The sequence below is a fragment of the Lutra lutra genome, chromosome 4 (genome assembly GCF_902655055.1).
Source record: "Lutra lutra chromosome 4, mLutLut1.2, whole genome shotgun sequence".
Classification (NCBI taxonomy): Eukaryota; Metazoa; Chordata; class Mammalia; order Carnivora; family Mustelidae; genus Lutra; species Lutra lutra.
Window position 1 is genome coordinate 176,403,210 of NC_062281.1, and position 12,424 is coordinate 176,415,633.

Sequence of the window (12,424 nt, forward strand, 5' to 3'; positions counted from 1 at the left end):
CTCTAGTTCCATCCACGTCGTCACAAATGGCAAGATTTCATTTCTTTTGATGGCTGCATAGTATTCCATTGTGTATATATACCACTTCTTCTTTATCCATTCGTCTGTTGATGGACATCTAGGTTCTTTCCATAGTTTGGCTATTGTAGACATTGCTGCTATAAACATTCGGGTGCACGTGCCCCTTCGGATCACTACGTTTGTATCTTTAGGGTAAATACCCAGCAGTGCAATTGCTGGGTCATAGGGTAGTTCTATTTTCAACATTTTGAGGAACCTCCATGCTGTTTTCCAGAGTGGTTGCACCAGCTTGCATTCCCACCAACAGTGTAGGAGGGTTCCCCTTTCTCCGCATCCTCGCCAGCATCTGTCATTTCCTGACTTGTTCATTTTAGCCATTCTGACTGGTGTGAGGTGATATCTCATTGTGGTTTTGATTTGTATTTCCCTGATGCCGAGTGATATGGAGCACTTTTTCATGTGTCTGTTGGCCATCTGGATGTCTTCTTTGCAGAAATGTCTGTTCATGTCCTCTGCCCATTTCTTGATTGGATTATTTGTTCTTTGGGTGTTGAGTAGTTCCCTCATCTGTTAAAGGGACATGGTACCTTACTCACAGAGGAGTTGTAAAGAGTAAATTAGGTGAAAAAGATTAAGAATAATGTCTGGAATGTATTAAGCACTCAAGAAATACCGGCTGGTGGGGCCCCTGGGTGGCTCAGTTGGTTAAGCGACTGCCTTCGGCTCAGGTCATGATCCTGGAGTCCTGGGATCGAGTCCCGCATCGGGCTCCCTGCTCGGCAGGGAGTCTGCTTCTCCCGCTGACCTCTCTATCTCTCTCTCATTCTCTCTCTCTCAAATAAATAAATAAAATCTTTAAAAAAAAAAAAAAGAAATACCAGCTGGTATTATTATTAATACTCCAACTAGGGATGCCTGGGTGGCTCAGTCGGTTAAGAGTCTGCTTTTGGCTCAGGTCATGATCCCAGGGTCCTGGGATCAAGTCCCCCATCTGGCTCCCTGCTCAGCAGAGAGCCTGCTTCTCTCTCTGCCTGCTGCTTCCCCTGCTTGTGCTCTCTCTCTCTCTCTTTGACAAATAAGTAAATAAAAATTAAAAAAAATATATTCCAACTAGCACCCCCCACCTGCCTTGCAGAACTCAGAGCCCGCTCAGCTGCCTCCATTGGCTACAGGACCTCGTTGGGCCTCAGTCTCCTTATCTGTGATGGGGACCATTAGTAGCTACACTTCCAAGTACATGCTCCTTACCCTGCACTTGCCTTATACACTGTTTTTCCGGCTAGAGTAAGTTCCCTGAGCTGGTGACCCAGCTTCCAGCCCCAGTGCCAAAGGCTTTTTTTTTTTTTCAAGATTTTATTTTATTTTTCATTAGTCTTTTTCTTTATTTTCTTTATGTCTTTTTATTTTCTCTTCTCTCATTTTCTTTTTATGTCTCAAACATAGACCATTTTGTTGATCACATCGAATGGTACCATATCAACACCAGTCTTTAGAAAGCCTTATTTGAGTTTATTTTTATATTTCAAACAAACCCGAACACCATCTCTTTCATAGGTCTACCCTTTATTGTATTTATAAGCGTGATTCCAGTGTGCTTTTCTTACATTTACTGAGATATATGTACATCCTCCTACGTGTGTATGTATATATGAATAGGTGTATGTATGTGTATATATATCATTTCCTCTGTTTAGCTTATTCAAGTGGTTTTAAGTTTTAAATTTCATTGTCTCCTTTTTTTTTTTTTAAGATTTTATTTATTTATTTGACAGACAGAGATCACAAGCAGGCAGAGAGGCAGGCAGACAGAAAGAGCAGGAAGCAGGCTCCCCGCTGAGCAGAGAGCCTGATGCGGGCGGGGCTCGATCCCAGGATCCTGAGATCATGTCCGGAGCCAAAGGCAGAGGCTTTAACCCACTGAGCCACCCAGGCGCCCCTAATATTTTATTTTTAAGTAATCTCTACACCTGGCGTGGGGCTCAAATTTACAACCCTGAGAACAAGAATCACACGCTCCTCTGACTGAGCCAGCCAGGCACCCTGGTTCTGGAGACATCTTAGGTACACCCAAAACCTTGCTCTTCACCATCTTTTCTTTGCCTTAAATTTTTAAATTTTAATTTATTCATTTGTAATTTTTAAAATTGAGCACTTTGGGGCACCTGGGTGGCAGAAAGGCCTTCAACTCAGGTCATGATCTCAGGGTCCTAGGATCTAGCCCCGAGTCGGGCTCTGGGCTTGGCAGGGAGCCTGCTTCCCTTCCTCTCTCTGCCTGCTCTCTGCCTAGTTATGATCTCTGTCTGTCAAATAAATAAATAAAATCTTTAAAAAATTAAAATAAAATAAAATTGAGCATTTTAACCGTTTCTAAGTGTACCCTTCAGTAACATTACATACACTCACACTGTTGTGTGGCCATTACAATCACCATCCATCTCCAGAATGTTCTCATCATCCTCAGCTGAAACTCTGTGCCCATGAAACAATAACTTCTCATACACCCACCCCCTACTTCAGCCCCTAGTAACCACTATCCTACTTTCTGTCTCTGTGAATTTGACCATTTAAGATTAAATGCAATCACAGGATGTTTGTCCATATGAGTCTGGTTTATTTCTTTTTTCTTTTTTTTTTAGATTTTATTTCTTTATTTGATAGAGAGAGAGCCAAGTAGGCAGAGCGGGAGGCAGAGGGAGAGGGAGAAGCAGGTTCTCTGCTGAGCAGGGAGCCCGACGTGAGACTTGATCCCAGGACCCTGGGATCATGACCTGAGCCAAAAGCAGACACTTAACCGACTGAGCCACCCAGGCGCCCAGAGTCTGGTTTATTTCCCTTGGCATAATCTCTTCAAGTTTCATCCATGTTGTAGCAGGTACTTCATTCCTTTTAATGGCCAAATAATATTCCATTGTGTGTATATTTATTTATTTTGTTTACCCATTTATCCTTTGATGGTCATTTGGATTGTTTCCACCTTTTGGCTGTTGTGTATAATGCTGCCATGAATATGGGTGTAAAAATATATCTTTGAGGGGCGCCTGGGTGGCTCAGTCCGTTAAGCGTCTGCCTTTGGCTCAGGTCATGATCCCAGGGTCCTGAGATCGAGCCCCACGTCAGGCTCTCTGCTCAGTGGGGAGTCTCCTTCTCCCTCTCCCTCTGCTCTGCTCGTGCTCCCTCTCACTCTCCCTCTCAAATAAATAAATAAAACCTTAAACACATACACACACACAACCACCACAAAACCCCCCAAAGAAATGTATCTTTGAGGTTCTGCTTTCAATGCTTTTGGGTAGATACCCAGAAGTGTAATTGCTAGATCACATGACAATTCTATTTTGTGTGGAATTGCCGTACTCTTTTCCACAGCTGCTGTACCATTTTACATTCCCACCAACGTGGCACAAAAGTTCCAATTTCTCCACACTCCTTGCCAACTCTTTAAGTCTGTTTATTTAAGGGGCCCCTGGGTGGCTCAGTGGGTTAAGCCGCTGCCTTCGGCTCAGGTCATGATCCCAGGTCCTGGGTTCGAGCCCCGCATCGGGCTCTCTGCTCAGCAGGGAGCCTGCTTCCTCCTCTCTCTCTGCCTGCCTCTCTGCTTACTTGTGATTTCTCTCTGTCAAATAAATAAATAAAATCTTTAAAAAAAAAAAAAAAGTCTGTTTATTTAAGTAATCTCTACACCCAACGTGGGGCTTGAACTCACAATGCTGGGATGGAGAGATGCACACTCTTCTAGAGCCAAACTAGAGCCAAACTAGTGCCCTGCCAACATTTGTTTTCTGTTTGTTCATCTGTTTGTTTTAATAGTAGCCATGCTGTGAAGTGGTAGCTCATTGTGATTTTGATTGGCATTTCCCTAAAGACTAATGTTGAGCATCTTTTCATGTGCTTATTGGCTATTTGTCGATCTTTAGAGAGATGTCTAAGTCTTTTGCCCATTGTTGAATTGAGTTTGCTTTATATTGTTGAAGTTCTTGTATAATCTGAATTATAGAAGTTCTTGTATAATCTGGATGGCAGCCCTTATCAGATAAGTAATTTGCAAATATTTTCTTCACTCTGTGGGGTTTTTTTTCACTATCTTGTTAGTAGCCTTCAGTGGATAAAATCTCAAATTTTGATGAATTCCAGTTTACTTATTTTTTCTTTTTGTTATCTGTGCTTTTGGTATCATATTTAAGAAATCTTTACCAAATCCAATATCATGAAGCATTTCCCCTGTTTTCTTCTAAGAGCTTTATAGCTTTAGCTCTTATGTTTAGACTTTTGATACATTTAGAGATATTTTTTGGATGTGGTATAAGAGTTCAAATTCATTCTCTTTTCCCAGCACCATTTGCTGAAAGACTGTTTTTCCCCTACTGAATGGAAAATGGTCTTCGCGCTCCTATCAAAAATCATTTGAGGGGCACCAGGGTGGCTCAGTCGGTTGACTATCTACCTTCTACTCAGGTCATGATCCTGGAGTCCTGGGATCGAGTCCCAGGTTGGGCTCCCTACTCAGCGAGAGAGCCTGCTTCTCCCTCTCCCCTCACCTGACTCGTGCTCCCTCTCTTTCCCCCTGCTCGCTCTCTCAAATAAACAAAATCTTTTTTAAAAAGCATTTGGAAAAAAATCATTTGATACTAGAATTTGATGCCAAGACACTTTACTCTTTCCGTTGGTCTATATAACAGTGTCTTTATAATAATACCACACTGTTTGACTTACTGTAGCTTTGTAGGAAGTTTTGAAATCAGAAAGTGTAGTCTTCCAACTTTGTTCTTTTATGAGAGTATCTCAGCTATTTGGGGTCTCTTGAGATTCCATCTGAATTTTAGGATAGGTTTTTCTACTTCTGCAAAAAAAAACTTAGGATTTTTATAGGGATTGCATTGAATCCATAGTTCAGTTTGGCTAGTATTGATAATCCTAAGAATAATATTAAGTCTTCCAGTCTATGAACATGGGATGTCTTTCCATTTATTTATGTCTTCTTTAATTCCTTTCAGCAATGTTTTGTAGTTTTTTTTGTGTACAAGTTACACTCCTCCTTCGTTAACTTTTACTTCCTCAGTTAAGTTTATTCCTAAGTATTTTATTCTTTTTGATGTTATTGTAAATGGAATTGTTTTCTTAATTTCCTTTTTCGGTTCTTAGTGTATAGAAACACAATTTTCGTGTGACCATCGCTTCTTATCAGTCGTCATTTATCCCAGCATTGCAGATATGGACCAAGGGGAGTTAGGGGACCAAGTTTGGTTGTTTTTGGTTTTTTTAAGTGAGCTCTACACCCAGCATGGGACTTGAACTCATGACTTTGAGATCATGAGTGGCATGTTCTACCGCCTGAGCCAACCAGGTGCTCCCAGGTTTCTTTGGTTTTAAGAGAGGAGCCATGCTTGCATCTCTGCCCACTTGAAGGTTAGAAACATCTTCTTCTCTTCTAACAAACTGACACCTTCTTTCTCTCCCCTTAAAATGACAAAACTTCACAGCCTCTCAAAATCCGTCTCTGGTGGTGTCTGGAAGGCTTGGTCAGTTGGGCATCTGACTCTTGAATTTCCGCTCAGATAATGATCTAGGGGTCATGGGATCTAGCCCTGAGTTGGGCTCCGTGCTCAGTGGGGAGTCTGTTTGAGATTCTCTCTCTCCATCTCCCCCTCCCTCTCCCCCCCCATACTCTCTCTCTCAAATAAACAAATAAAAATTTAAAGAAAAAAAAAATCGATCTCCCTGCCCCCACCCACCTGGAGTAAATCCACCACCCTACTGGGAGTCTATGACCTGATTAGAAGCCACTGCTGTTCCATTTTAGTTACAGAAGTTCCTGTGACTTCATGGGGTGCCTGGGTGGCTAAGTGGGTTGGGCCGCTGCCTTCGGCTCTGGTCATGATCCCAGGTCCTGGGTTCGAGCCCCACATCGGGCTTTCTGCTCTGCAGGGAGCCTGCTTCCTCCTCTCTCTCTGCCTGCCTCTCTGCCTACTTGTGATTTCTCTGTCAAATAAATAAATAAAAATCTTAAAAAAAAAAAAAAAAGAAGTTCCTGTGACTTCTTTACACAAGTGGGGTAGGCTTAGGCTACCTATAAAATGGGAAGACTGTTCTTGTCCTATTTAGGAGAGTGGATGGGAGCAAGCTATCTTGTTTATACTTATATCCTAGGATATATTAGGTGCTTCATAAATAGCAGTGAATGTACTTGTATATACACAAGTACTTCATGGATTATGAAGAGCTTTATAAATACATATTGAACACCTTCTATGTGCCAGGTACTATACCAGACACCAAGAATGCAAGTGGTACACAGACAGGTTCCATGCCCTCACATGGGTGACATTCTGGCTGGGGAATATAAATATTGAGCAATTAACTTTACATTAATTGTAAGTGCATTAATAACAATTGTGATAATGTTCTGGTGAAAAAAGTACATGGTGGGGTGCCTGGGTGGCTCAGTGGGTTAAGCCGCTGCTTTCGGCTCAGGTCATGATCTCAGAGTCCTGGGATCGAGCCCCGCATCGGGCTCTCTGCTCAGCAGGGAGCCTGCTTCCTCCTCTCTCTCTGCCTGCCTCTCTGCCTGCTTGTGATCTCTCTGTCAAATAAATAAATAAAATCTTAAAAAAAAAAAAAGTACATGGTGCCATGAAAGAGTGTAACGGAGTGTGGAGGAGCTAACCTAGCAAGGGGTGGGGAATCAAGGAAGGCCTCCCTGAGGAAGTGACGTTCGAGAGCTGAGATATGGAAGAGTAAGGAGGAGTTAGCCATGATGGGAAAGGGAGGGAAAGAGCATTTCCAGCTGGAAGAAAAATCTTTCTGGAGGCCGGGAGGCAAGGAGGGAGTAGCAGCTTCAGAGATACCCAGAGAAGACCAGTGGGGCTGGAGGCCTGAGGACAAAGAAGGTGGTGAGTCATGGTGACTTATAAGATGTTAAACCAAACTATTTAGGCACCACGAAGGGTCTTCAATGAGGGGAGTGGGGGGAGTGACATAATCAGCTAACACACAGAAGGTCAGCATGTAGGAAATCCACAAGGTCAAGTTTCTAAATTAGAGAACTTACTCCATAAACTGATTTCAGATTCTCAGGCTTCTATCTGGGTATATATACCTCTTTCCAGCCCTTGATTTTTTTTTTTCTTTAACACCCATACTGGAGGGGCACCTGGGTGGCTCAGTGGGTTAAGCCTTTGCCTTTGGCTCAGGTCATGATCTCAGGGTCCTGAGATCGAGCCCCACATCGGGCTCTCTGTTTGGCGGGGAGCCTGCTTCCCCCTCTCTCTCTGCCTGCCTCTCTGCCTACTTGTGTTCTCTCTCTCCCTCTGTCAAATAAATAAAATCTTAAAAAAAAAAAAAAAAAAAGGTGGCCAGAGACTGGGGAGAGGAGATATTAGCAAGCTTTAAAAAAAAAAAAAAAAAAAAAACCCACCCATACTGGAGTATAATTTACATACCACGAGACCCATCCATTTTAAGTGTACAATTCATGTGGTTTTTAGTATATTTATGGAGGTGGGCACCTCTGACCATAATGTAGTTTTAGGATATTTCCTTCACCCTCAGAAAATCCCTCATGTCCGTTTGTAGTCAACCTCTGCTCCCATCCCACAGGCAGCTACTAATCTGCTTTCTTTCTCTCTATATTTGCCTTTTCTGGACATTTTGTATGAAAGTAATCATATAATATGTGGACTTCTGTGACTGGCTACTTTGGGTCTGATTTTTGTCATCAGTTGTATCCCAGTAACTCTGTGTCTCCATTATTTCTCTAATCTTTTCATGCACTCTGAACTTTCATAGGAAATAGGAAAATATGGGGGGCACCAGGCTGGCTCAGTCAGAAGACTGAAGGACTCTTGATCTCAAGGTCGTGAGTTCGAGCCCCATGATGGGTATAGAGTCCCATGAAGGGTATAAATAAATAAAACTTAAAGAAGAAAAAGGAAATAGGAAAATTTGGGTAAACAAAAGGGGGGAAAAAAAAAGCTTCATTTTCTCAGTAAATCTTTCCTAACACATTCTGCTGTAGTTGACATTCTCCCGGAGCATTCTGTGCAAAGCACCTGATTCCTGTCAGAAGACCTGAGCTCACCTCTTGACTCTGCTACTTTCTAGCTATGTGATCTGGGCCTCTTGGAGTTTCTGTTTTCCAATCTGTAAAGTGAGCCAAATAATGCTACCTACCTCATTGGCTTATGTTATGAGGACTGGGAGCTAATGCATACTTAACATAGGGTCCAGCATTTGATAAGTGCTCCATAGAGGCAAACCGTTATCATAAATGTTCCTATGCAATATTTTATTTTTATTTATGACGATTTTTTAAAGTAAGCTCTATGCCCAACATGGGGCTTGAACTCATGGCCTGGAGATGAAGGGACGCATGCTCTACCGACTAAGCCAGCCAGGTGCGCCTCTAAGCAACATTTTTTTTTTTTACATTAAAAAAAAAAAGATTTTATTTATTTATTTGACAGAAATCACAAGCAGGTAGAGAGGCAGGCAGAGAGCCCAATGCGGGGGGTGGTGGGGAGGGCTCCCTCCCAGGACCCTGAGATCATGACCTGAGTCGAAAGCAGAGGCTTAACCCACTGAGCCACCCAAGCGCCCCTCTAAGCAACATTTTAATGAATACATAGCATTCCATTTGTGGCTATCCCTTAGTTGGTTTGACCATAGCTCTTGAATATGTAAGCCAGGAGTCAGTTAACTACAGCTCCCAGCTGTTGCCTGGGAGTCTGAGAATGGCTTTCCCATTTTTAAATGGCTGGCAGGATTAAAAAAAAAAAAACATCAAACCAAAATAATACTATTTCATGACATGGGAAAATTATACGAAATTCAAATTTTAGTCTCTATCAATAAAACTTTATTGAAACACAGCTATACTCTCTTGTTTATTTTTAAAATTATTTGTTTAAAGATTTTATTTACTTATTCGACAGAGAGAGCGCAAGTAGGGGTAGCAGTAGGCAGAGGGAGAAGCAGGCTCTCTGCTGAGCAGGGTGTCTGATGTGGGGCTCCATCTTAGCTAGCACCCCTAGCACTCTGGGATCCTGACCCCAGCCGAAGGCAGATGCTTAACAGGACTGAGCCACCCAGGCACCCCACCCTTTTGTTTGCATATTGTCTGTTACTGCTTTTTTTTTTTTTTTTAAGATTTTATTTATTTGTCAGAGAGAGAGGAGAGCGAGCGAGCACAGGCAGACAGAATGGCAGGCAGAGGGAGAAGCAGGCTCCCCGCCAAACAAGGAGCCCGATGCGGGACTCGATCCCAGGACGCTGGGATCATGACCTGAGCCGAAGGCAGCTGCTTAACCAACTGAGCCACCCAGGCGTCCCCTGTTACTGCTTTCTAACAGCAGAGTTGAGTGGTTAGCAGAGACCGTATGACCACAAAACCTAAAATATGCACCATCTGGCCTCTTTACAGAAAAAGTTGGCTGATACGTGGTGTACATAATTTTTCACTTCTTATACCTTATAAAAAATACTGCAAGGAGCATCAAAGGCCTGGGAGACCAGCCCTCAGTTGTCTGTTCAGTTTTCTCTCCCTACGTCCTGCTACCTGGCTGGTTTCATTCTGGCCATTCTGGTCTTTCAGCTCTGGGATTACAGCACATCGGGTCCACCATCCAGGTTTTGCCTCTTCTTAAACAGCCCTTTCCCCTACAACTTTGTCTGGTGGTCTTCTATTTCTTCTTCAGGTTTCAGCTTTAAAGTCTTTGCTTTAGGAAAGCTTTCCCAGAGCTCCCCCTCCCAGCCAAATGTGGCATAGTACCCGGTTTGCTCTTCTCTCCCCTCACTAAGCCTTGTGCAATCAGGCACTGGGTCTAAGGCTGATCCTTGAACAATGCAGAAGTTAGGGGTGCCAACCCCCCACACACGCTCCCCTGTTGTAAAAAGTACCATTACAGGGGCGCCTGGGTGGCTTAATTGGTTGAGCATCAGACTTTTGATTTCGGCTCAGGTCATGGTCTCCGGTTTGTGGGATAGAGCCCCACGTCAAAGCCCCAGTCGGGCTCCAAGCTCAGTGCAGAGTCAGCTTATCCCTCTCTACCCCTCATCCTGCTCTCACATGCACTCCCTCCCTCTCTCCCTCTCTCTCTAAACTAAGTAAGTCTTGGGGCACCTGGGTGGCTCAGTTGGTTAAGCATCTGCCTTTGGCTCAGGTCATGATCCCAGGGTCCTGGGATGGAGCCCTGGGAGCCTGCTTCTGCTTTTCCTTTTCCCTCCACCCCTCCCCTAGCTCATGCTCTCTCTCTCTCTCAAATAAATAAATAAAATCTCTAAAAAATAAAAAATAGGGCACCTGGGTGGCTCAGTTGCTTGGGCAACTGCCTTAAGCTTGAGTTATGATCCCAGAGTCCGAGGATCCAGTTCCACATCAGGCTCCCTGCTAAGCAGGGAGTCTGCTTCTCCCCCTCATCCTCCCCTCTCTCAGCTCGCTCTCTCTCTCAAATAAATAAATAAATAAATAAATAAATAAAACATTTAAAAAATAAAAAATAAGTCTTAAAAAAAAATCCCAGTATAACTCCCACTGAATATAACTTTTGACTCCCCCAAAGCTACCTTCTGTTGACTAGAAGCCTGATAACATAGTCGATTAACACGTTTTTTTGTATTATGTGTATTGTATACTACAGTCTTACAATCAAGTTAAACTAGAAAAAAGAAAATGGTATTAAGAAAACCATCACGGGGGACGCCTGGGTGGCTCAGTTGGTTAAGCAGCTGCCTTCGGCTCAGGTCATGATCCCAGCGTCCTGGGATCGAGTCCCACATCGGGCTCCTTGCTCATCAGGGAGCCTGCTTCTCCCTCTGCCTCTGCCTGCCATTCTGTCTGCCTGTGCTTGCTCTCTCTCCCTCTCTCTGACAAATAAATAAATAAAATCTTAAAAAAAAAAAAAAAAAAAGAAAAGAAAACCATCAGGGGCAAGCCTGGGTGGCTCAGTAGGTTGAGTCTGCCTTGATCCCAGAGTCCTGGAATCGAGCCCCATCTGGGGCTCTCTGCTCAGCTGGGAGCCTGCTTCTTTCTCTCCTGCCTCTCCCTCTTGCTGGTGCTCCCTGTCTCTCAAATAAATAAATAACATCTTAAAAAAAAAAAAAAAAGAATCAGGGAGAGGCACCTGGCTGACTCACTCAGTAGAACATGCAACTCTTGATCTTGCGACATAAGTTCAAGACCCACCTTGGGCACAGACCTTACTTAAAAAAAAAAAAAAATCATAAGGAAGAGAAAATACATTTCCAGTATTGAACCTGTGCAGTTCAAACCTGTGTTGTTCAAGGGTCTACTGTATATTGGAGCACTAGTATACATTTGTTGTTAGAATGAACCCTTTGCTAAATCTTTTTCCTTTTTTTTTACATTTTCTAAAAATTAACATATAATGTACTATTGGCCCCAGGGTACAGCTTAAATCTTTTTTCTTTAAGTTCTTCTTTATTTGTTTCAATAATCTCTATTCCCAGCTCACCAACCAGGAGATCTAGACTAGGGTCACATGCTCTTTGGGCCAGCCAGGTGCCCCTAAATCTCCTTTTAAACATAATTTTACATGAGGATACATTCTTGGGAGATGAGTTTTTTGAAGGTTTTAGATTCTTGTGTCTGTGCTGAATGGTTACCCAGAGAGGTTGCTGGTATCCATCAGTAAGAAAGTGCTAAACTGGTATTTTAAACTATTGCTTCTGTTTTTAAAAGACAAAAGCTATAGAAAGAACATTAACACAGCTAAAGGGATGTATACGGCGCCTCTGTAGGTTCCGATGGTTGAGCGACTATCCTCCACTTCTCCCCTCACTCGTGCTCTTTCTCTTATTCAAAAAAGAAAAAGGAAAGGATATAGATGCCTAATTAAAAGGGAAGAATTCTTACAAAATCAAAGTTATGCGTGAAGATTCAATCACCTCTGCAAGCAGACACTTAGGAGTCCACATATTCCCACTGCGGGCATAATTCAGAGTGCTCTTGAGTAAACACAGAATTTACCTTCCTTAAACCTCAATTCCCTAACCTGTGAAACCGAAAAATAGCTGCTCTTCCTACGTCAACAATCATCTGCTGGTTTGTGAAAAATCAGTTTGTACCCACAATACTTTGATGCTTCTCACATATAATTAACCTACCTTATCTAATTGTCAGCATCTTTTCACTAGCTAAAAGTCTCAACCATCGAACCAAACTTCCATATAGCGCAGCAGGAACGTTTAAGTTACTAGACACCTAGATGTCTAATTTCCACTACATATCAGATATCTAACCTTTAATTACTTGAAATAAGGGCGCCGGGACCAACGATCACCAGCTGCCCAAGTACCAAAAAATTATGCTTCCGAAATCTCTTGATGTCGATTCCGCACGTAGAGCAATGGAGCTGCCCTACGTGTGCCACTCACGACAGAAGCCCTTTTT

General features: G+C 42.9%; 1 non-coding gene across 1 annotated transcript; it reads right to left on the bottom strand.

The window, feature by feature from the left end:
- Positions 1–12,290: 12,290 nt before the first annotated feature.
- On the bottom strand, positions 12,291–12,424 carry LOC125099566 (U11 spliceosomal RNA). Its single transcript, XR_007127276.1, has one exon. It is a non-coding gene; the product is annotated as a U11 spliceosomal RNA (small nuclear RNA).